We start from the raw sequence: 24,200 nt of genomic DNA on the forward strand, positions 1-24,200 counted from the left end.
CTAGCTAGATCGGTGAGCTCTGAGTTCAGTGAGAGACTATCTTGATATTAAGGTAGAGAATGATTAGGAAAGACACCCAATGTTGACATCAGGCACCCACATGTACAAGTGTGCACACCTGCTCACATACACATACATTCATGAACATACAAGGAAAAGAAGATATGAGTACTGTGAATATAAAAGTAAGTTTCTACATCTACTTAAGAAATAATCTGCTAAAACAGCCTTTAAAGAAATACAGAAAGTGTGCATCAAAGAGAGCTCTTCCTAACTTGAGACACAGCTGTGCAGCCCGCTTTGTAAGGCAGACCTGCTCCCAAACAGCAGAACGTACCTTTAACTTCCCAGCCCCAAGTGTCGTTTTCCATGCATTGCAGGAGGCTGTTATTTGAAGAAATCCTGGAAGAACTCTTTTTTTTTAATTTTTTTATTCATTTTACACACCAACCACAGATCCCCCTCTCCTCCCTCCTCCCACTCCTCCCTCCCCCCACTAAAGCCAATTCCTGGTGTTTTCCTTAACTTCCTGTGTACACTGGATTTCCTTCTGTTTGTATGATACAAGATCAAAGCACATAGAGGCCTAAGCATTGGTGAGTTTTTCCAAAATGCTTCCATGCACGTGTCCATGCTCACGCATGGGCGAGAGAGAGAGAGAGAGAGAGAGAGAGAGAGAGAGAGAGAGCGAGAGAGAGAGAGAGAGAGAGAGAGAGAGAGAGAGAGAACATATGTGTGTGTGTGTGTGTGTGTGTGCGTGTGTGTGTGTGTGTGTGTGTGTGTGTGTGTGTACATGTGTGTATAAGTTCACATGGTGACCGGAGGTTGATGCTGGGTGTCTTCCTCTATTTTTAAGACAGGGTCTCTCACTGAACTTGGAACTGGTCAATTCAGTTAGGCTGACTAGCCACTAGCCAATAGGCTTCAGGGATCTCTGCCTCCCCACACTGAGATCACATGCATGGGTGTGCTTGACTGACCTTTCACCTGGGTGCTGGGTACCCAGACTCCGGTCCTCATGCTTGCACAGTAGGCACCTACCAACTGAGTCATCTCCCCACCCCCTGGGAAGCTTCGAAGAACAAGAGTCACGAGACTTTGTACTAGACAGGACAGACAAACAGAATCTGATTTGTTTCTAGGGGTGGGAAGCTAGAAACGGCAAGGCTGCCTGAGTTGTGCTGGCAGTGATACCCGTTGCCAAGGTACAGAGGAATCCCTTCGGCGGGCCCACCTGCTCTTGCTCCCCTGCTAGCAGCCAGGATGTTGCAAAAATGATGAAATGTCTCTCTGTGTTGCAAAATTGATCAACTCCCTGCCTGAGCTACGGTCACTCTCCATTCCATTCGAAGAGAATCATCACTTAAGTCTTAATTAAAAACAAACGCAGATACAAAATCCCCCCACCCCCACTTCCTGGCTGTAATCTCTTGGTATACTGACCTCCAGGAATAAAACCAGAGATGCTTATCTTGTGGGATGCTGTTGTTTTTCTGAAAATGAAACTTTAAGGAAAATTGTGATCCCTTAACATAATTTCTCTCACATCCTCAGGCTACAAGAAGCAGTGCCTTGAAGCAAGGGAACAGATGGTAAGAGAGAGGTCTGTAAATCATGGCTCCTGCCCCTCCCCAAACCACAGAGCAACCATTAATTTCTACATCTTAGTCAAAGCCAGCACAGGAGAGTGCCAAGCGCCTGTGTGACCAGAGTCGGGGTTGCTTCAGTTTAATGAGAAAAGGGATATTGTATTCATGAACCATTTCACCCAAATCTTAGTGGCCAGCCGCTCGCAGCAGAGGCAGCAGCCAAGGCTGTCCAATACCTTCTACTCTCCACGTACCCGAGCAGCTAAGCCACAGAGAAGAGCACAAATGCCTATAAGGGCCAGGCTGGGTGTGGAAGAGTCTGCAGAAATGTGTAATCAGGCTAGGTTTCAGACCACAGGAGCTGTGGCTGTAACAGCAAATTCAGCTTTCATATAGCAAATGTAAAACGCACACAAAGCAAAGAAAAATTAACTGTGCAAACCAAGAAAAAGGAGAAGGAAGAGAGGGAGGACGAGAAGAAGAAGAGGAGGAGGAAGGAAAGAAGGAAGGAAGGAAGGAAGGAAGGAAAGGAAGGAAAGAAAGAAGGAAGGAAGGAAAGGAAGAAAGAGGAAAAGTCTTTTAAAGAGGGGGAGGGAGGGAGAGGGAAGGAGGAGAGGTGGGGGAGGAAAGGAAGACTCTGCTGCTTCCATCTGCCTATTTCTCTGGTGTAAACACTCCTGCCTTGGCCAGTTTCTAGCTACTAATACAGAGTTTAACAACAGACCAGACCCTTGCCATTCAACAGTCACCTCCACCTCTCTAAAGCCTGTATATGCCACCCAGTTCTTGGCCACCAATTTATCATCTAATCTCATTTTTCTGTCCTCAAAGGGAAAGTTACTGGTCATAAAGTGATGATGACAATGTTGCATAAATCCATCACCCCTGTGACTACATTCCACAGAATTCTCTCCAATTTAGATGCATAAAGGTTTTTGGTTAAGGCCATGCCACAGGAGTTCTCCAAGTGTCACCTGGGAACCCCGTGTCTCTCAGGTCTTCACCTATTATGAGATTAAGGCTGTTTTTATATCAGCCTGAGATGTTATGAACCCTCTTCACTTTTATTCTCCAAGGAATGTACAGTGAGATTTTCCAGTTTGATGGCGTCTTGTTGCCACAGATTGGGAACTGAGGCAGAGGGCACAATCTGCCTTCCATTAAGCCACACACAGAAAAGACCAGCAGGACTGTCACATGACATCATTCCTCTATATTCCCCGTTTAGTAAGATATAGTGATTTTTTTCACACACATACTATTGATGTTAACATAAGGAAGGTGGTAATCATTTACTCTAAATAAACTATTCATCTGCTCCGTGGGGAGCATGAAGTGGAGTCTCACCTCAAGAAGTGTACCCAAATTCTTCAGCTTTAATTGCTATTATAGTTACCGTCAGCTCCACACAGCCTAGAATCTCCTGAAAGTGTTACAGTTGATTTGCCTTCATCGGGCTGGCCTATGGACACGCCTCTAGAGGATTGTCTTAATTGTTAATTGAAACAGGAGGGCCCAGCCCACTGTGGGCGGCACCATCCCTAGGCAGTTGGTCCTGGACTATACAAAAGGGTAGCTGAGCATGAGACTGTGAGTAAGCCAGAGAGTAAGCCAGCAAACAGCATTCCTCCACAGTTTCAAGTTCCTGACTCAGTTCATGCCCCTGACTTTCCACAGTAATGGACTGTGACTCAAGCCAGATAAATCCTTTCTTGCCCTAATTTGCTTTTGGACACCATGTCACAGCGACAGAAATAAAACTAGAACAGTCATGAGTTTTGATAAAAATGGCCCACACAAACAAAAACATCTTAATCATTTTCAAGCTTGCTATGGGACTACTTTCTAAGACCCAAATGTTTGCTCATCGGCAACAAGACAAGTCTCGTGAAGGCATCACTTGGAGAGAAGATTCAGAGTCCATCCACCATACTTGTACCATCCCCACTATAGCTGGCATCCCTATGTAGGATCACCACAAATCTTTCCCTTCATTCGGCTACGGGAACCAGCCCCATCCCATCATGACCTCAGAGCAGACCTGTGACACTTCCTAAATGACAAGAAAAGCAGGAGAAGAGAAAGTGGCACCAGAGGAAGCCATGCATTCTAAGGGTTAATCACCCACTGGCCCCAGTCTCACAAATAGTGACAGCTCATCTCGACAGGCAGTCCTCAGTAGGCACTAATAGGAGGCCAGCCTGGTGATGTGACATGTCTACATAGCCCATCTTTGCATGGGTACACCTGGCCAGGTGCAAACACATAATGAGTATCGGGCTGTCATCTGGAGAATCCCAATTCCTGTTTCCAAACACACAGTCACGGTCTCTGAAACTGGAACTTGGGTCTAGATATGTAGATAAGGAGCTGGTAGTGGCACACATGAGGCCACACTTGTTTTATGGTTATTTGTAGTAATCACCTGCTTATTTAAATTAACACTTGTGCTTTAATTTATTATAGTCCTTATCTCTTGAAAGAAAACCATACTATGATTTCAGATTGCTTTGTGAATTGGCTGAGAGATTTTTCCAAAAGTTACAGCTGCCCAGAAGACCTGGGGGTTTGCTTTAAGCTAGAAGGAACTGGGTGTGATAGAAACCCTTTGTTCCTGGTTCTGATATTTCCAGGAATGGGACCTCCAAGCTTGTGGGGCCAGACCCTTATTTGCTGTACTAGGGAGTAGGGAACAAGTTACCTAGCAATTGAGTGACAGCCAGTGGCTTCCAGTTCATTTTTCAATCTAGGAGAGTCTGGGATGACTCTGGCTGGGTTTCTTTGCTTTCCTTGCTGTGATGGGTCAGTAGGAGGCAGAGACACTGGGTAGCAATGAACACTATCCTGTGTTCATTCTGAAACCAAAAGGCCAGACAGCACAGAGGTTTGGGCCTTTCTTCTGGGCCTGTGGCTGTAGCTGCTGCTCCTGTGGAGGGAAGCCTCCCTAAGAGGAGCCATTATGGGATTGGACTTGACTAGATGGGTGTTTGGTATGATGAGGTGCATGAGAGGAGAACAGAGAAGGCAGGTGAGCACTGCCATCATGGGTCAAATCCTCTTTCATTCTCCAGACAGCTTTATCCAGAAGGGTGTTGTGATGTCCTGTTGGACTCTGTGTCCAGTTCTCAAGATTCCAAGTTCACAGACAAAGAGGCAGTGGTATCAGTTACAAAGCTTCCAGACCCTCAGGAGGTGTTTATGGCATGGCATGGAGTAGAGGCTTGTGTGTGTAGGGGTAGGGGTTGGGGAGTGTCTCTGCAACCAACATGGCCAGCAGAGGATCCATCCATGTGGGGTAAGAAGGCAGTCCAGTTCAACATGACTCAGTGGCTGTGAGCACAAAGACCTCTGTGCCTCCTACAGAGGTTGACTAAAAAATGGTTAGACCCTCAGGATGGAAGCTTGTGCCCTCTACTTACTTCTGGGAGCCCCCTGCCATGCTGCTAGGCCACTCTTTTATTTTCCCATTGGTTAAATGTAAGAAATGATATTCACATCATTTTGTTCTATGGATGAAAAGGTAGCACAGCACAGCACGGCAGAGCGCCAGCTGTGGGCTCCACTTGGGCCCTCTGCTCTTTTCTCATATCCCTCATCATCTGTAATCACAAAGGGATTCTTTGCTTATTGTCTCCCTCACCCTCCCAGCTGTCACTTCCAAGAGTGACTGTTCTGTTTGCCCCTGTCTGAAAACTCAGAGACTAACCGAAGAATCTACAACACGATAAATGCTCAATATATTTTAAATGAGTAGTCCCTGAAAGGGAGTTATTATTTAATGCAAAAATGACCTTAATTGCTAATTATCTGAGAACAGTTTTTTTTTTTTTTTTAAATCTGGCATTTAGTAGTGACAAATGTATATTCATCTTCAGGACCCAAATGACACCTTGGTCTCTAAATGGAGGTGGCTACACTCTAAACCCCAGCTACTAGCTTCCCAGTAACCATTAGCCTTTGTCTCCTCCACACCAGGGGATGGAGGAGTCTCATGGTGGGTGCAGGAGATAATCCTCATTTGCTCTGGTATAAAACAGCACAAACAGCGTGGGTGTTCTGTGAGGCTGTGATTAGATTCGAAAGATCAAAGCTGTGACGAATAGGGCACACAGCTCCCCTAAATGGTCTTTTTAAGTGATGGGAGGAGATGGAGATCTCAGGAGGAATCTTGGTGAAGTGTTTGCATCAGAAGGGCTTATTGCTTATTGCTGAAGCTTCAAAGCAGTTTCTGAGCTTCCATGATCCACCATCAGCTGCTGTGGGCCCTCCTTGGTCTGTCCATTTTCAGCCATTTAGATACAATAAATGTGCATACCACCCACAGCAGGTCTCATGGGCCTCCAGTCCTTAATGGCCCTTGATCTTTTATCAGCTTGCTAATCTGTACATTCAGGTGTTTCTTTTAGTTATTAAAATATCAGTGGGCATTCCAGGATATTCCATCTCACTGGGATTCTAGAATGTTGCAATTTACAGGATTAGGATGAAGTAAAAAGGACACTCACTCCAGCTCTGCTCCCTGCCCCCCCCTGCCCCCCCCCCCAAAAAAATCTCACTAAGCAAAATGAATAACATATTGATGGGTCTTAAAAATTAAGACTAATGTAAAATAAACATACAATATACAAAATATCAAAATTTAAAATAAAGACAATTAATGGGCATCATGCTTAGGTGAGAGCGGTTGTTACACTAGGTTATTTCAGGTTGTTACAAACACCTGAAACAACCTGCTTCATCCGTGGAAAGGGTTGTTTGGGCTCACAGTTTGCAGGACTCTGCCCATGGCCACTAGGATCTCTTATGAGGCAGACATCCCAGTCAGAGTGCATGGTGTAGGAATCCACTCACCCTATACATCTAGGAAGCAGAGAGACAGAGGTTAGCAATCCATGATCCCCTTAAGGCATGTGACCACTGAACTACCTTTCTCCCACTAGGCTCCGCCTCCTACAGGTTCCACAACCTGCCGATAACATGACTTTATCTCCAAACTACAGCTGTGAGTGAGGTTGAACTCTTTGAGGGAGGGACAGAGCCTGTCTGTAGACTGGCCATTGTTATTTTTGGTTTCCATGGCAACACTAGAAGGCACACTGTGCTTGGGTTTGATGAAGACAGTTGCTGTCATGACTAGCAACTGTGTTCATGGTATTAGGTTAAGGATTGAAAATAAGCAAACAAAAGATCCTTTAAGGGCACTCATTCCCTTTGACCTTTTAATATTTCCCAGACTGATTTACAGTAAGGAAAGACCTAGAAATACACACAAAGACATCATCTATCACAGTGTTATTTAGGGCAAAGAAAAGTCCGGAAATAATCTACTATTCCACTATAGGGAGTGGCTCACTAAATGCCAGTACAGCACGTGGTAGCATGAGGTATGGTCATGGAAATTCAGTTTTGAAGACTGGTCAGTGATACAGAAAAACACTCATGAGTATTGTTAATTTAAAGAATGATATAGGTGTCAGGTAGCTTTCCATTGCTATAACAAAAAACCTGAACTAATCAACTTACAAACAGAAAAGGTCATTATGAGCTTTGGTGACTTCAGCTCATAATCAACTGGCCCCATTGCTTGAGGCCTGTCAGGGGATTATATCATATCAGTAGGGCATAGGGGACCTTTGAGTGACATTATAATTAGATACAGGCATTTGTTAATAGGATTCTATGCACAAGCACTGTTGTCTGTAGAGAAAACCCTGTTTTGGCTACACTGTGTCATATTCCTTACAAATCGTTTTAATTAACTAAACTGGAGATTTGAGTAGAAACCAATTACACTGCCATCCAGCCAGCAAAAGAGGAAGAGGAGGGGGCTGTGGTTCCCTAACCCCCTTCAAGGGCCTCAAGGGCTCCCACGGAATGACATAAGAACCTCCTCTCTCTAGTCCCTCTCCCCCTTAGATGGCATTTTTCTCCAAATTGAAACATTGCCTCCAGGAGGGAGGGGGAAGCTCAAGAGCCTCAGGAAGTTAACAAAAGGTCACACAGAAGCTTGGGAGGTCCTTGGGGACCTCTCCTTAGCAGTATACAAATGAATAATGGTTCCTAGGAGAGGGGGCTCTGACTAGTCCAACTGGGATGGGGTGGGACAGACAGAGACAGACAGAGAGACAGAGAGATTTAGACAGTAGAGCTGTGTAGAGAGTTCCAGGGCTACAAGCTTTCAGGAGTTGTAGCTTTCCTGCCTGGCCCAGTCAGGACAAATCTCTCTCACCCGCCAGTCCCACAGCCGCTCAGACCCAACCAAGTAAACACAGAGACTTATATTGCTTATAAACTGTATGGCCGTGGCAGGCTTCTTGCTAACTGTTCTTATATCTTAAATTAATCCATTTCTATAAATCTATAACTTGTCACGTGGCTCGTGGCTTACCAGAATCTTCACATGCTGCTTGTCATGGCGGCGGCTGGCAGTGTCTCCTCCCACCTTCCTGTTCTCTCAATTCTCCTCTCTGTTAGTCCCGCCTATACTTCCTGCCTGGCCACTGGCCAATCAATGTTTTATTTATCGACCAATCAGAGCAACAGATTTGACATACAGACCATCCCACAGCAAGGAGTTGTCCTCTGTGTCATGGTGGGTATTTCTGTGACGCAGCTGGTATAAGTCCTCCCTGATCCTGTAAGTGACCCTTCACCTACACCCCAGCTAGTAACCCCAATAAAAACTCATTGGTCCATCATATTAGTTGTTGGTGCAATTGTTACTTTGGTCCATAAGGGTTTCCATTTCTGGAGTGCATAAATGTGTGTGTGTGTGTGTGTGTGTGTGTGTGTGTGTGTGTGTGTGTGTGTGTGTAAGCATCTGTCATGCTACATCCTCACCTGCTCCACATCCCACCTTCTTCTGCAGATGACACCCTGTGAACCAAGTCTTTTACACACAGTCTTGAGAGGAAATGGGGAATCCAAGATCCAAGCTATAGCAAGAGATACACAAAAGGAATGTCTAAAGGTTATAATACTAAATCGTTTTGTGTTTCAGAACAAGCCAAAAATGTCCTTGTTAGTACAACTTTCTTCTTTGAAGATGAAGGGGCTGGGATCCAATCCCTGCAGACCCACAGCTATTACCGTTCATTCAGAAAGAGGTGTCAAATCACCAAATAGCCTGGTTGGAAAATAACACCTGTTTTCTGAGTCTTTCATCTGCTGGCATGGTGAGGTTACTGTGGCGAATACTGAGCAGGGGGAACAAGAACTTCACCTCTTGCTATTGACCAAAACTCAAAACTCAAAACGCAGTTGGAACACATAATAATTGAGCTGTGTTTTCTCTAGAGGTACTTACATTTCTCTTTAAAAAAAATCAGCAATGAAAGTCAGGAAAGAGGTGGGGTGAGACGTTAATCATCTATAGCTTCCAGTTTTTTTGGTTTGTTTTTGTTGTTGTTGTTGTTGTTTGTGGTCATATTATTGAAGAAGTGAAGATAGAGGGGGTAGAAATTTGATGCTGTAGTCACCCCACTGTTAGTCACTGGGTTTGGGGATGAGGTAATATTGTCATGTGGGGTACTGTCACCTGCCTTAGATGGCAGTTTACTTAGACAGATGCATTCTTCAACAGGGCAATATGTCCAAGCAAAGTTGCTATAAAACCCCATTTTCACCACTGGAATGTGTCCTTCCCGTTAAATAATACTTTACAGGGCTTGGGAGACGGCTCGGTGGGCAAAGGGGCTAGCCAAGCCTGATGACCCAAGTTAGGTCAGCTGAACCCATGTGGTGGAATAGATTTCCATAGGTTAACCTCTCACCTTCACATGTGTGCCATGGCACATATGTGAGGACACACCATAGATACATGTGCATGGATGTACACACACACACACACAAACACACACACAGAGAAAGAGAGAGAGAGAGAGAGAGAGAGAGAGAGAGAGAGAGAGAGACAGAGACAGAGAGAGAGAGAGAGAGAGAGAGAGAGAGAGAGAGAAGCACACATATACATACATTAAATACATATAAAAAATTAATAACTAAAACTTTATAATTCAGGTTTATTTAGAAATATAAAGTTGCTGACTAGGGCTGAGAGAAAATGGGCACTGCTACACTGTGGTGATACTGTGTCCCCCAATATATTGTTTACCCTAATAAACTTATCTGGGGTCAGAGAACAGAACAGCCACTAGACAGACATAGAGGCCAGAAAATGGTGGCACAAACAACTTCAATCCTAGCATTCTGGAGACAGCGATCCATCCAGATCTCTGTGAGTTCAAAGCCACACTGGAAACGGTCAGGCATGGTGACCCACAGCTTTAATCCCAGGAAGTGATGGCAGGAAGCAGAAAGGTATATAAGGCGTGAGGACCAGGAACTAGGCTTGTTAAGCTTTTAGGCTTTTAGCAGCAGTTCAGCTGAGAACCATTCGGATGAGGACTCAGAAGCTTCCAGTTTGAAGAAACAGGATCAGCTGAGGAATTGGCAAGGTGAGGTTAGCTGTGGCCTGTTCTGTCTCTCTGATCTTTCAGAATTCATCCCAACACATGGCCCTGGGTTTGTTTTTATTAATAAGACCTTTTAAGATTCATGTTACACCACAGGGTCATGCTGATGGCGGCCACAGTTTCACATCCACTTCACAAGTCTCTCTGACTCTGGTGCTTGACCCAGCTCAAGCTTCAGCTTCCTAATTAACCCTCAAGGGCTTTGTCCCCACACCAGAGACTAAGCTGGATGACTGGCAAACCTGTGTCCTTCCGTTCTGAACAACCCAGTTAACCTGTCTCTTCCAGCCATGGTGGCTCTTTTCCTATGACATCAGCCAGCTGTGGAAGACACGATGGATGCCTAGGCACAGCCTTCACAGTCCTCTCAAATGCTGCCTTCTCCTTCTGCTCCATCTCCTGGCTGAATGTGGAGCAGTCACCACAAGGCAGAAAGGGTCACCTCTGCATGCTCACCTGAACTTCTGCAAAATCAGCATCTGGACACAGTGTCAGCAAGAAGCCCACACAGGTCACAAAGTAGTAATCTTGGGGTTTATCTGTTACAGCAGCTGGCACTCTCCCTTACCTCCCTCTTTTCCATCCTTGTCTTCCACAGGCTGACAGGACTGAGCTACAGTGTGTTTTCCTATGAGACTCATCCATCACAAGAGCTTGACTGCTGAAAAATTCTCTCCTCGGACTGAGGGTCTTGCTGGTAGAGCACCTAACTGATGTGTGAGGCTCTAGGCTCAATTCCAGCCCTGAAAAACAAAATTTTCATCCCCATGTTTGTGGCTGTGCATATATTGCCAGAAATTGGTCCATGTTCATTAACTCTGTAGTGAGGGAATTCTGTGTGTAGTAATAAAGCATGCTTTAATTTCAGAAGTTAAACCATTATTCACATTTGTTTGTTAATTCTCAATAATTTTTAACATTTTGTTTTTGTTTGTATGTATGTGCATGCTCGTGTGTGTGTGTGTGTGTGTGTGTGTGTGTGTGTGTGTGTGTGTATGTGTGTCACATGTGTGCAGGTGTCCATGGCGGTCAGAAGAGGGCATCAGATCCCCTGCAGTTAGTGGTGATTGTGAGCCACCAGATATGGTGCCAGGAACTGATCTTGGGTCCTCTGAAAGAGCAGCAAATACTAAGCCATCTCTCCAATTCAAATTCTTGATAATTCTAAGGCTATCTGACCACATATAATACTGGTTCTTTTTGTCATTTACAAGAATAAAATACATCCCAGAAAAGAGAAGCTTGCACAGAATATAGAACAAATCTGTGTCTTTAGGAAAAAATAATCTTACCCAGTTTTTGAGTATGCATGACTTCATTTGGGTTTTTGTCTGCCACTTTAAAGACATTAGTGCCTCAAGAGTTACATGATTAGGCTACTCTCCTATGAAAGAAAGGTCACCTAGGCTAACCACATCACCATCTCCTGACCTCTGTTTTGGAGGATGGATTTACAAATGAACCCAGGCATGCCTCATCCTCCATGTGTCCATCAGCTTGTTCATAAGGACAATGGATATGTGAAGAAGTAGTTTGGGGTGACTGCTTGGGAAATAAAGAGCAAACCGGAGGGAGAGACATAAGGACTTTCATTCCGTTTCAGGCAGTGTCTGCCTCTGGTTTGTTACATGCCAGTCACTGGTCCCATCATACTTCTAGCCATCTCCTGGCTTCAAACCAGAGGCTGTAAGAGCAATAGGCGGGGCTTCTTTCTTTGGGTTTCCATTACAAGCTGACTTTGCAGCCCAAAAGTGGTTCTGCCCCCTCTCTAGAGAAGATGGATTGATCCTTTTCTTGGAGGCAGCACAGGTTGGTGGAGAAGGAAAGGCTATACATTTCTCCCTGTGACAGGAGGCTGGCCACAATGGCAGCTGTGATCACATTTGCTCCTGTTGCTGTGAACATTTGGGACACTAAAATAAATTGATTGGACCAAAAGATTCTTTGCTGTCCTCACTGTGTCATCGTAATGGGGACTCCATCCCCCTTGCGCTGCACTGCTGCTGAACTGGCATTATGGCTTTTCAAATTACTCTGCCTCACATCGAATCAGAGCTGGGGCTATTGGATTATAGGACAATGTTTGGGTGTTTGGGTTCTGCCGAAAGTCATCTTTCCTAAAGGCTCAGGGATTCTTGGTCTGTTATTCTTTCTTTAAATCTATAGATGTGAATCTGGCCTGAGATCCCTACCTCATTCATCTCCGATACTGTTAACTCCCTCTGAGGAGGTATTTACTGACCACCTACTATGTGCAAACTCATTCTCCTGCACTGTGTTCACCCAAGAAGACCACTCCTGTGCACAATAGAGAATTCATTTTCACATTTATCCACTTACTTATTTAGTATGTCTGTGGGGTGGGGTTGCATGCCACAGTATGTATGCATATGGCTGTCCGGGGACAAATTGCTGGAGTCAGTTGTCTCCTTCTCCATGTGGGTCCTGAGAAGTGACTCAGGTCATCAGACTTAGCAGCAAGTGCCTTTGCCTCCTGAGCCATCTCACAAGCTCTAAAACTGTTTTTTTTTTTTTTAATTAGCTACTTTGTTGCGGAGAAATAGCCCACACCACCTTAAAATGTGTTCTTGCAGGCCACCTGCTATTTATCTTAGATTTTAGCTAATGAAACATGCTTTTCTCACTACCAATACATGCAAAATACCTAATTTAAGAAAATAGTTTCCTTTTACAATGCTGACTTTTATCATTAAGTGATTATGACTAGTTTCAGGTGGGGAACCATGCAAAGTTCTAGAATTATGTTCTATCTTGCCCTTCAGATAAACTATCTTTTTCATGCCACTCTTGGGGCTGCTGGCTAAAAGAATGGCATCTCTATCTACAGACCCAAGTGCTGGCCCATTGGTAAAATGTCACTTCAGAAAGTTACCTGTATTGGGCATGAGATGATTCTTACCCATCCTTCCTTGGCTGGCTTCACTGCCTGGAACTCTGTATCTGGGATATCTGAGAACTTCTACCCACCAGGGAGAAGGCACCTTCTGCAGAAGCCTGCTTACCCTGGACTCCCCACAGCAGCGGGGCAGACAGGCCACAACACACAAGTAGCTGAGTATCTTCCTTGGAAACCACAGAGAGAAAGGGCTCATGGGGCAGGGGTTAGTCTGAGGCAGTCTTGGCTGTGGCAGTGGTGTGTTTGTGGTCCGTCTCTTTAGCGCTAGCTCACAGACATGGCAAGCAGGCTAAACAAGGGGATATGTAATGCTCATCCTACCTCTGGGACTCACTCTGAATTTTATGTTAGATTTATCATGAACCCCTCTCTCCCTATTTCCTGGCCTTAACATAGGAACAATGTTATTATTTACCCTACTTAGCTAAGAGTATTTGACCAATCAATGTAGCTAGAATAGAGCTTGGCATAGTAACACACACCTGCAACCCTATCACCAGGAATGTTGAGACAGGGAGGATTCCAAGTTCAAGGCAACTGGGGCTATTTAATGAATTCAAGGCTAGCCTGAGCTACATAAGAATATCTTTATCTAAAGAAAATTAAAGCAACCAGCAGAGTCTGGCACTGAAGACTCAATGCATGTTTGTGAAAATAAGCCATTAATTCCAGTAAGAGACCAGCAGACAGAGGCATGGCTGCCCCTTGGCTTCTCAGAGGAAGCCAGCTGGTAGCAAAGGACTTTAGCTTTGTGGGGAATTCATGCTTGGGCTTTGTCTGTGCAGCCCCTAGACAGAGTCTGTTTCCAGAGCAAGTCAGGGTGGTCAATGGGTTGCTCATGGGAGAGGACCTGACCTGTGGAACAGTGGTTGGACTCTGAAAGAAGTTCCGAGGCTATAGGCTCTCAATGCCAACAGGTCATCTTGTCAGAGTTGGAGACTTTCTGTGGTTCCTGCATTAGAAAAGCCATCTATGTGAGCAATTTATTGCAGAATTCCAACTACTTATTTCAATGGATAAATACGACATGTCAGGGTAGGGACAGTGTGGTGGTTTGAATGTAATTGGCCCCCATAATCTCATAGGGAGTGGTACTATTGGGAAGTGTGGCCTTGTTAAAGGAAGTGTGTCACTGTGGGGGCAGGTCTTTGAGGTCTCTTTTGCTTAAGCTTCGCTCAGTGTCACAGTCCTCTTCCTGTTGCCTACAAGATGTAGGACTCTCAGCTCCTTCTCCAGCACTGTGTTAGCCTGCATGCTGCCATGTCCTACCATGATGATAATAGACTGAACCTCTGAACTGTTAGATAGACACCCCAATCAAATGTTTTCTTTTATAAGAGTTGCTGTGGTCATGGTGTCTCTTCACAGCAATAGAACCCCTAACTAGGACAGACAGGGAGCAAAGAAGGAAGGAAGAGAGGGAGGGAGACAAAAGAGAAAAATGGAGAAATGAAAAAGAAAGAACAGAAGGAAAAGACAAAATATCCCCTCTCTAGTTCAGTTAATGTGGTAGTTTGAATGAGAATGGCTGCCACGGGCTCATATATTCGAATGCTTGGTCCCCAGTAGAGGGAACTGTTTGGGAAGGAGCAGGAAGTATGGCCTTCTTGGAGGAAGTGTGTCACTGGGGATGGGCTTTGAGGTTTCAAAAGATGACACCATTCCCAGTCTCTGTCTCTGTCTCTCTGTCTGTCTGTCTGTCTCTCTGCCTTGTGCTTATGGATCAGAATGTGAGCTCTCAGTTACTGCTCAAGCACCATGCCTGCTCGACTGCTGCCATGTTCCTTGTCATGACTCTTACCCTCTGGAATCTTGAATCACCTACATTAAATGTTTTCTTTTAAAAGTTTCCTTGGTCACGATGCTTTGTCACAGCAGTAGAAATAACTAAGATATTTTTTAAAAAAATAAAAAAGGTAGCTAAGAAGACATGCATGTCATAGACATTTGGGAGTTGAGAACAGATTATCAGCCAAGATACAAAACCAGCTCCCTGAAGGTTACCTTGACCTGTCACTTACGATCTAATCCAACATTCACCCCTCACCAAAGATAAGCTGGTCAGGGAAGGCTGAGCACCAGCCAGCCAGGAGCAATGGAGGTACGCAGGGACATGGCACACACACTGTGCCACATAAGCAAACACATATGGTGTCACCAGGAGCTCCACCATCCTCTATGGGGCCAGCAGGGCTCCTTATCTTCCAAAAATGTTTCACTTTAACAAGGAAAAGAAACCTAGACCATTTATGGACATTGGCTCCAGCACGGTAGGGTTGGGGAGGGTTAGACTTGAGATGGTTAAGTAAATAGGATGTATAGTGCTGGAGAGCTCTGAAAAAACTATCCAGTAGAACAATATGCTGGGGACTGGAGAGGTGGCTCATCAGTTAAAAACACTGGCTGCTCTTCCATAGGACCCAGGTTCAATTGTCAGCCCTGACATGGCCCCTTATAACTGTTTGCAATTCCAGTTCCAGGATATCTGACGCCCTCTTCTGGCCTCTGCAGGCACTGGATGCACATGGTGCACAGACATACATGCAAGCAACACACACACACACACACACACACACACACACACACACACACACACACATAAAACAAAGCAAAAATCCTCAATATACTGAATAAGGTAAGATGCCATATATGTGTCCAAAGCACACACATGTGCACACGTATCATGAAGCCTGTATCACATCACACAAAGTAGACTTCTTGAATTTGCACACCTGTTATACAGACATTGCAGGGAAGGTGAAAATGCACACAAACAAGCCAGGTGTTACATATAACATCTTCTGAGACAAGTCTGAGCATGCTCAAAAAGCTCATGCGTGTTAACTGTTGACATTCCGAGAAGGCGGAGGAAGTCATCGGACTTTCCCCAGAGTACCCACCATCTCCTCCCAGCTGTTAGTATTCAGTTCTGCCTTAATTTCCCAAGACCTCATTGTCTATGGAAGGTGGGGAAGACTTGGGAGAGGAGCAGCATCTTCACGGCCATGGGGAAACCATCATCCATCTGGGGTACAGACTTCCCATATGGCTAATTCAAGGTCACCCATGCTCCTGCCCATAGCCCTCACCAGTGCTCTGTATGTAAGCTCCCCAAACTCACTGATTTTTGGATAAACTGTGGTGCTTTGGTGAACTCAGACTTTGAGTCTTCGGGACCTTATGGGGTGGGAGTAGACATTGCTCAGTTGCCCTGTCCCCTCACTGCAGGGGGATTCCTATGATACCAGGCTCATTCTAAAACCTTGGACCTCTCAGAAGATCAACAATGGTACTATAGAATAATAAATATTAGTATGCTTTTGCTCTTAAATTTGAATTAATATTTTCCCAATTTTTCTATATTGAGAAGAGTTTTCCCCTAATTGTTATGAAAAGAGTTCAGGCTTGCTGTATAAATTCACAAAACCTAAAAAGAAGAAAAGGCCTACGACGTAACCACTGAGAGACCATTTCTGTTAGTATTTCTGGATGCTGTCTTCCTGACCCTGTTTTCACTTACCATCTTAACACAGCCATGTTTCCATGTCAATAAACACAGATCTACATAATTGTGTTTAATGGCTCTAGAGTACGTCTAGGGATGGCTGGTCTTCATTTATCCAATCACATAGTATTGGGTTTTCACTTGCTATTCAATTTTTCATTATGATTAGCAATAGATGAGTTTTCAAATCATATTCAAAAGCAACTGTAGAGCTAAGAGATAGTATAGTCCATAAAGTGCTTACTATGCAAGATGAGAACCTAAAGCCCATCCTTAGAATGGGCGGAAACCTGGGCATGGTGGTATGCACGCAATCCTGGTGCTGGGCAAAGAGACAAGCAGATCTCTGGGACTTGCTGGCCAGTCAGCCTAACATAATTAGTAAGTTCCAGACCAGGAAGATATTTGTCTCAAAAAATTAAGAAGTAGGAAACACTTGAGAAAACACTTGGGGTTGTCCTATGGCTTACACACACACACACACACACACACACACACACACACACAGAGTCATGAAGTAAAGCATTTCCTTTCTGTTAACAACTAAGATAGATTAAAATGAAGGTGACATCCACTGAGGACTACCTTTTAGCTGCCTCAGCTACCCTCTTACAGGGTTCTAGCTCATGCTAACAGGCTTTTGGTCATGGGGCAGAGGCCCAGCAGCTTTTCTTCACAAAAACCCTGAGTGACATATTCCTGTGACTCCCTTGCAGTGTTGACCAGGTGGCTGCTATTCTGTGAGACCACTTACTGAGTCCTGCAATATGCCAGGCAATCCTTCATCTCCCAAGGGTCCATCTGTATCTCAATAACCACTTCACAGGGAAGAGTTGAATGCTCAGAGATATCAAACTGTCTGGGCACAGTCACATTGCTGGTAGGTGTGGGTCAGGAACTAGACACAAGCTTTTTTGGGCCCAAGGGCCAGCATTTCCTACTCATTCATCCCTGTCCTCATTGCTCCCTCTACCCCTCACTCCAGTGTCTCTTCCTGCGGGTGGGACTGTTACCACAGAGGTCAGGGCATGGGAAATAGAGTGAAACCAGATGAGTGCTATCGGAAATGTTCGTAGATCCCAGCTCCTGCTTTTCCTGTTGGTATCTCCAACCCCAGCCTCTGAAACTGTACTGGGGACTCACTTTGGGGTATCTTCTCTCCACCATGTACAAGCTTCCTAGGAAAACCCACACAGCTGTGCACTGTGGACCAGCTCTTGTACTGAGCTCCAGACTTCCCACTGTCCATGTCTGCTTAAACATCTCCTGCATGGCACAGTGAACATCTCCTGGACCCTGGCTGAGGATCACATCCTCAAAACACTCCTACTTCCTCACCTCCCTCTACCCCAGTGCTTCTCAACCTTCCTAATGCTACAGCCCTTTAATACAGTTCCTCATGTTGTGGTGACCCTCAACAACAAAATTATTTTCATTGCTACTTCATAACTGTAATTTTGTTACTGTTATGAATCACAATGCAAACATCTGTGTTTTCTGATGGTCTTAGGCAACCCCTGTGAGAAGGTCATTCGACCCCAAAGGCGTCGTGACCCACAGGTTGAGAACCACGGCTCTATACATTATTTTCTACCATCCCACTTCTCAAGGCTGAGCTTTCTGGCTCTCCCTTGACTTTTTTCTCCCATTTGTTATTCAGAATATTATCACCCTTTGCTGGCAGTTTCTAGAAAGATCCCCAGAAGGTGTCTGTTTCTCAGCACCTTCAAGAGTAATGGAGCCTGATTGGTCCTCATCTGGACCACCTCACTCATTTCCTTTCTGTTCTGCACCTTGGACAACTGACTCCATAGCAGTCCAAAATCTTCCTTGTGGAATGTTTAATCATTCCTCCACACAAAATCTTCCACAGGCTTCTTCCCCTTTAGCTCTGAGGAGAGTTAGAGTCTTCCTTCAAAGCCTTCAATGGTCTGCCCCATCTTCATTCTTTTTGTGTGGTCTCTAAGACCATTTTCCTTGATGACCTCGCCTAGCCTCAATGTCTCTCATCGATAACTTGAAACTTGACATTTCCTCCTGTGAAGGTTAGAATGAGAACAGCTCCCATAGGCTCATATGTTTGAATTCTTGGTCTCCAGTTGGTGGAACTGTTTGGAAAGGATTAGGACGTGTGGCCTTGTTGGAGGAGGTGTATCACTGAGGTGGGCTCTGAGGTTTCAAAAGCCCTGAGTAAACCCAATCTCTCTGTCTCTGTCTCTCTCTGTCTCTCTCTCTGCCTGCTGCCTGTGGATCAGGATGTAAAACTCTCACCTACTTCTCCAGTACCATGTCTACCTACATTCCACCATGCTTCCCACCATAAAGATAATGGACTCACCCTCTGAAACTGTGAACAAGCCCCCCAGGTAAATGCTTTCCTCTATAAACTTCCTTGGTCATGGTGTCTCTTCACAGCAACAGAACACTAAGACACCTCGTGTCACGGAGCCCTGCACCTCCTGTCCCTCTGACTAGAACATTCTTCCGTTTGCTCTCCACTTGACTTATCTGCTCCTTTGTTTTCTTGAGGCTCTTTCTGATGCTCTGTGTGGCAGGGTATGCTCACCCTAATTCCTGCACCCCTCAAACCTCTCATTCTGTCTTCTTTCTCCCCACAATACATAACCCGATGCATTGCATACTTACTGTGTCACTGGTTGTATTTTTTTTCTTTCCCGTCCAGACTTTATTCCTAGCACTTAGTAGAAACTCAGAAAATGATGCTGAAGTTAATGAATAGATAAACCAAGGGCCACTCTCCTGATTTCCTGGGTGTGTTATTTGTTCCTCTCTCTGGAGATATTAATTACACTTATTTAAAATCCTGTTGTACATTTTCTATTAGCTATCTTCTTGTATATAAGTTTTTTCAGCTCATTGAGCCTGTAATTCTATCATTTCTGTCTCATTTTGTTAGTGGTTCTCAGATGTCTGATGATGTTGTTCAAGGGAGTCATTTGAGGAATTGAAACTTCTGACATATAATGCTTTGGTTTTGGTGATGTTGTCCACCTGTCTCCACTTTCCTCTCCCTGGGCCTCCTTCATCTGAGCAGCTGTTAACCATGTAGGAGGACATTGAGGGGTTGGAGGTCCCAAGAAGGCCAGAGAGAAAAATGTGAAGGGGCAGCTGACAGTGACTAGAACCAATCATTTACCTCAGGAAGAGGAAATCTGCCAATACTGACAGATAAGGAGCAACCTTGTCAATGTGTTAGAAACACTGAAGTGACTTTTTAAAAATCAAGTTAGAATGTACCTACAAAATAAAAACTTCCTAAAAACGCACAAAATAGGAGTTTTCCTATAGATAAGATTTTTGTTGAAGTTTATTTTTTTATTTCAGTGCATATGTGTCTCTGTGTGTATATGCATATATGCATGTAGGTATCAGAAGAGGGTGTCAGATCCCGTGGAGCTGGAGTTACAGGCAGTTGTGAGGCACCAGATGTGGATGTTGGGAACCAAACTCAGGTCCTCTCTAAGAGCAGCAAGTGTTCTTAACCACTGAGACATCTCTCCAGATCCCATAACTTTTTCCGTAAGAATTTATTGAACCTTCCCCAGAAGTCTGATTCCAATGGCCAAGTACAGCCAACTGAGCTAAGAACTTAACATGGCCTCCTTGGAATAATGACCCAAATCAAATATTCCAACAAAATCTGGAGAGGAGCTGGGCTGGTACGATCAGGGCTGCCCTATGGCAGTCTAAGCAAGCAGCTACTCAACAACTAACCCCAAGTCTCCATCCTGGGCAGACATCACTATTGCAGTATCCTCTGAGATTCATCCTGCTGGTAAACATCGATCACTCCTCTGAAGCTCTCCCTGGCTCCCCTCAGTCCTTTGTGTTTCTCTTCCCCTGGCTACCCTTCCTTTCGTTCTGCAGAACTGAGAGACAGTCCCTCAGCCTGAGCAGGCAGAGCCCTCAGGAAAAAGCTACACTCTCCCTTTAAAATTCAAATATGGTAATTTGTGGACAGCCTTCCCAAACACTGACTGGGGGACAGGCATGGACCTGGGGACGCAGAATACTACAAAGACTAAGGATGACAGAACATGTTACATTGAGGACACCAGGCCAGTCAGACTGAAGTTGGCTATATAGAAGTGGATGTCAGTCTGAGGATGTGACACACACTCTGTAACTGCTCTGAAGGCAAAAGATGGTATTGGGAAAAGATGACTAGAAGACCTGTCACTCTGAGCCAAAGGCTGGATTCTGGGAGAGACTCCACGAGTCCTTTCTGGAGCAGCAGAGTGACTGTCCAAGGGCAACACCTGCCAGTGAACCCTGCTCCGTCTTTGCTTGTTCGTTTGCCCCAAGGGCCCACTGGAGTACCCAAGTTCAACGGAAACTGATTAAGAAGCGCACATGACGATCTGAAATGTCAAGTGCTTCTCCATTCTGATGAGATGCATCTGGAATCCTTCCCAGATGGGCAAAGGCTTGCTTCCCTTTGCTTCCGAGCTAGAAGGATGACAGGGGAGGCAGTGATGAATGAAAGGAGACTCAAAAGCCGGGTGATGACTTCCCATCTCACAAGGAAAACAACAGATGATGTGTGATGTGCGCATCAGCTTTGTAAAGAATGGTGAAGGGCTGGAGAGAGGGCTTTGTGGTTAAGATGCTTCCAATTCCTGTATAGGACCTGGGTTTGGTTCCCAGCCACATAGTACCTCACACTACCTGTAAATTCCAGCTCTAGGGAATCTGACACCCTCTCTTGGCCCCCATGGGTACTGCACATCAGTGATATACATTCATACAAAATGCTTATACCAAATAAATAAATAAATATTAGCAAACAGTAATACCAGGATCAGCAAATACGACAGAACCCAAGCACATGCTCCACCATTCTTGGGCTTTTACAAGATCCTTATCTTACCCTGATGGACAATAGACCTCTGGGCTCCGCATTCAAGGCTGTTAACCCTTTGGAGAACAAGCATACTGCTTTTGATTGCAATCACCTTAAATCCACCAAAGAGAAAAGAACCAAGCTTCTATTGAACCTGTTTGATTTGCAGCCTTCTGCAGAGCGTATTACTTCCTGTGGCCACCATGCCGAAGTGTCACAAAATGAGTCACTTAATACAAAGGTAACAATTTAGAGTCTCTCAGGCCTTAAGGCAAGAAATCCTGAATTAAGATGGCGACAGCAATGGAACCGTGTGAAGTCCTCAAATGAGAACGTATTTCTGGCCTCTCTCTGAGCTTACTGTGCAATGAAAGATTGTGAGACAGTTACCTAAGTAAAACAACCACCCTTCGTCAGTTCCCACAAGTCTACAGTGATTGGCGGTGCTGCCAACCCTGTCTGGGCTGAGCTCAGCTGATTGGCTGTGCTTCCTTGGGCATTGTCACCTCAGCAAATCCAGGAGAGACTGAGTGGGGATGACTCCTTTTCTGTCTCAAGTGCTGTCTCCCTCATGAAATCACATTGCTGTCACAGCATCATCAGCCTTCAAGAAGGCAGAAGCACACAAGGCATTTGGATGTCTGCTCTGAATCTAACATTGCTTTGCCCAGCTTAAGATTCCAGAGGTGGGAAAACACATTGTACCTAGTGCAAGGGGCTTCGGAGTCACCTCCCATGGAAAGTCTAAAAAAACCATGGCTACTCTTACAATTGAACCGGCATAGCTGATGGCCAGATTCGTGATCATGGGTGTTTCCTCTGGGCCTCAGTTTCCTCATCCATAAAATAGGGAGGCTATCACGTGTTTCCTCCATGTGTTAAATGAGATGATGGAGGTGGAAAACTCAGCAGAGTAAGTGAGCACTCAATGACCCTCCGCTACTTCTAATTTTTTTTTTGCATCTCTCTGAAATGTTTACCACCGTGACTTTCAGTAATTGATAGACTCTCAGGAAGTATTTGTCAAACAAATTAGCCATGCACCTGGCTCTACCTACTGGTGGGATTAACAGTCTTTTAATGACTCCTCAGACTTCCAGATTTATCATGAGCCCATGCTTCTCACACTTGGACATCAACTTGTCCAAGCTTAACACAGAGTCCTCTTGAAATATATCCTCCAGCTGTTCAAATACATTCTGTCCTCTGGGTATTTTTATGGGACAAAAGAACACACCCCACCACCTCTAAATAAGCCAGCAGACTTTCCTGAAGGAAATGTGATGTGTGTGAAACTTGTTGATTACTATTTCAAATTCCCGTTTCCAACAGATCAAAAGTAGCCAAGGATGTCTGTGTCATATGCTACTGTTTTCTGTGGCTGTAACGAAATATTTGGAGCTGGATAGCATGTAAAGAGCTAAGAATTTTGTAAGGTGAAAGGGACACAGGGTGAGGCTGTAAGCCGGAGGGACTGGTGAGGGGTGCTCCTTCATAACACCTTCCTCTAGGAAGAACAAACAATCCCATCCAAAGGCAGAAGCTTCAGTGATTTTCCCACCTGGCCCAAGCTCTAAAGGTTCCACCTCAACATTACACACTGCACCCCAAGCTCCCCATACATCAGTGGTTCTCAAACTGTGGATTGTGACCCCTGGGGGGGGTCACATATCAAATATCCTGTATATCAGATATTTACATCACAATTCATAACAGTAGCAAAATTACAGTTATGAAGCAGCAATGAAATACTTTTTTGGTTGGGGTCACCACAGCATGAGGAACTATGTTAAAGGGTTGCAGCATTAGGAAGGTTGAGAACCACTGCCATACATGAACCACGGGCAAGAAGCCATACCATGGCATTCACCTGAAGACACTCTTCCGTTATATGGTGGGTTAGTCATTCATATCCCTCTATCTGCCTCCTTTAGTGCTGTCTGCTCCCACTGCTCTGAGTTTGCTGGTGTGACTCGATTTGACTAATGGGATGAAAATGAATATTGCAGAAAAGAGGGTAGAAAAATTATAAGACCCAAGGGATATATGCCAAGAGACAGTGTTTTGTGTATATGACAGAGAAGTTGTATCCATAAAATCTCAACAATATTGTTGCCTAAACAAGACCTCAACAATGACAATACCAGCTGATATGCCAACATGAATGGGCAAAATCTCCCAAGGCCCCTGCTCCTAGATGGAGAGTTATAGGCCATGAATGGCTACTGAAAGGGAGGATCAGTTTTCCCCAGGGGTGACCCCCTTGGTAGCTTATCCAAACCCAAATGGTCAGCCCTAAATACATACACGTAGGAGAAACATTAAGTGAATTCAGTGGGTTGTATTTGTGTGTGTGTGTGTGTGTGTGTGTGTGTGTGTGTGTGTGTGTGTAAAACAATAGTAACTGAAGAAGAGGTCATGAATTTTAGAGGGAGCTAGGGAAACATAGGAGGAAATAGAGAGGAAACGGGGAGGGTGGGAATGTATCAAGGACCCGGGTTCAATTCCCAGCAGCTACATGGCAGTTCACAATCATCTATAACTCCAGTTCTAGAGGGATCTGATGGCTTCTTCTGACCTCTGTAGGTACTGTACGCACATGGTCCATAGACATACATGCAGGCAAAACACTCAGACACCAGACACATAAAGTAAAAATAGATACATCTCAAAAAAATGTTTAGCATTCTAGGAGCTGGAGAGATGGCTCCACTGTTAAGAACGCTTGTTGCTCTTTAGAAGACACAGGTTCAGTTCCCAGCAGCCATATGGTAGCTCATAATCATCTGTAACTCCAGTTTCAGGGGATCCAGCACCCTCTTCTGGCCTCCACAGGCACCAAGCATGCATATGG

The 24,200-nt window shown here is 44.8% G+C and overlaps 1 long non-coding RNA gene across 1 annotated transcript; it reads right to left on the bottom strand.

Annotated features, from left to right (window-relative positions):
* Positions 1 to 6,223: 6,223 nt before the first annotated feature.
* LOC131905283 (uncharacterized) lies at positions 6,224 to 6,649 on the bottom strand. Its single transcript, XR_009377875.1, has 2 exons — positions 6,556 to 6,649; positions 6,224 to 6,449 (listed from the first exon to the last, which is right to left on the bottom strand). It is a non-coding gene; the product is annotated as an uncharacterized LOC131905283 (long non-coding RNA).
* Between the last annotated feature and the right edge of the window lie 17,551 nt (positions 6,650 to 24,200).

Source organism: Peromyscus eremicus, chromosome 2 (genome assembly GCF_949786415.1).
Source record: "Peromyscus eremicus chromosome 2, PerEre_H2_v1, whole genome shotgun sequence".
NCBI classification, from domain to species: domain Eukaryota; kingdom Metazoa; phylum Chordata; class Mammalia; order Rodentia; family Cricetidae; genus Peromyscus; species Peromyscus eremicus.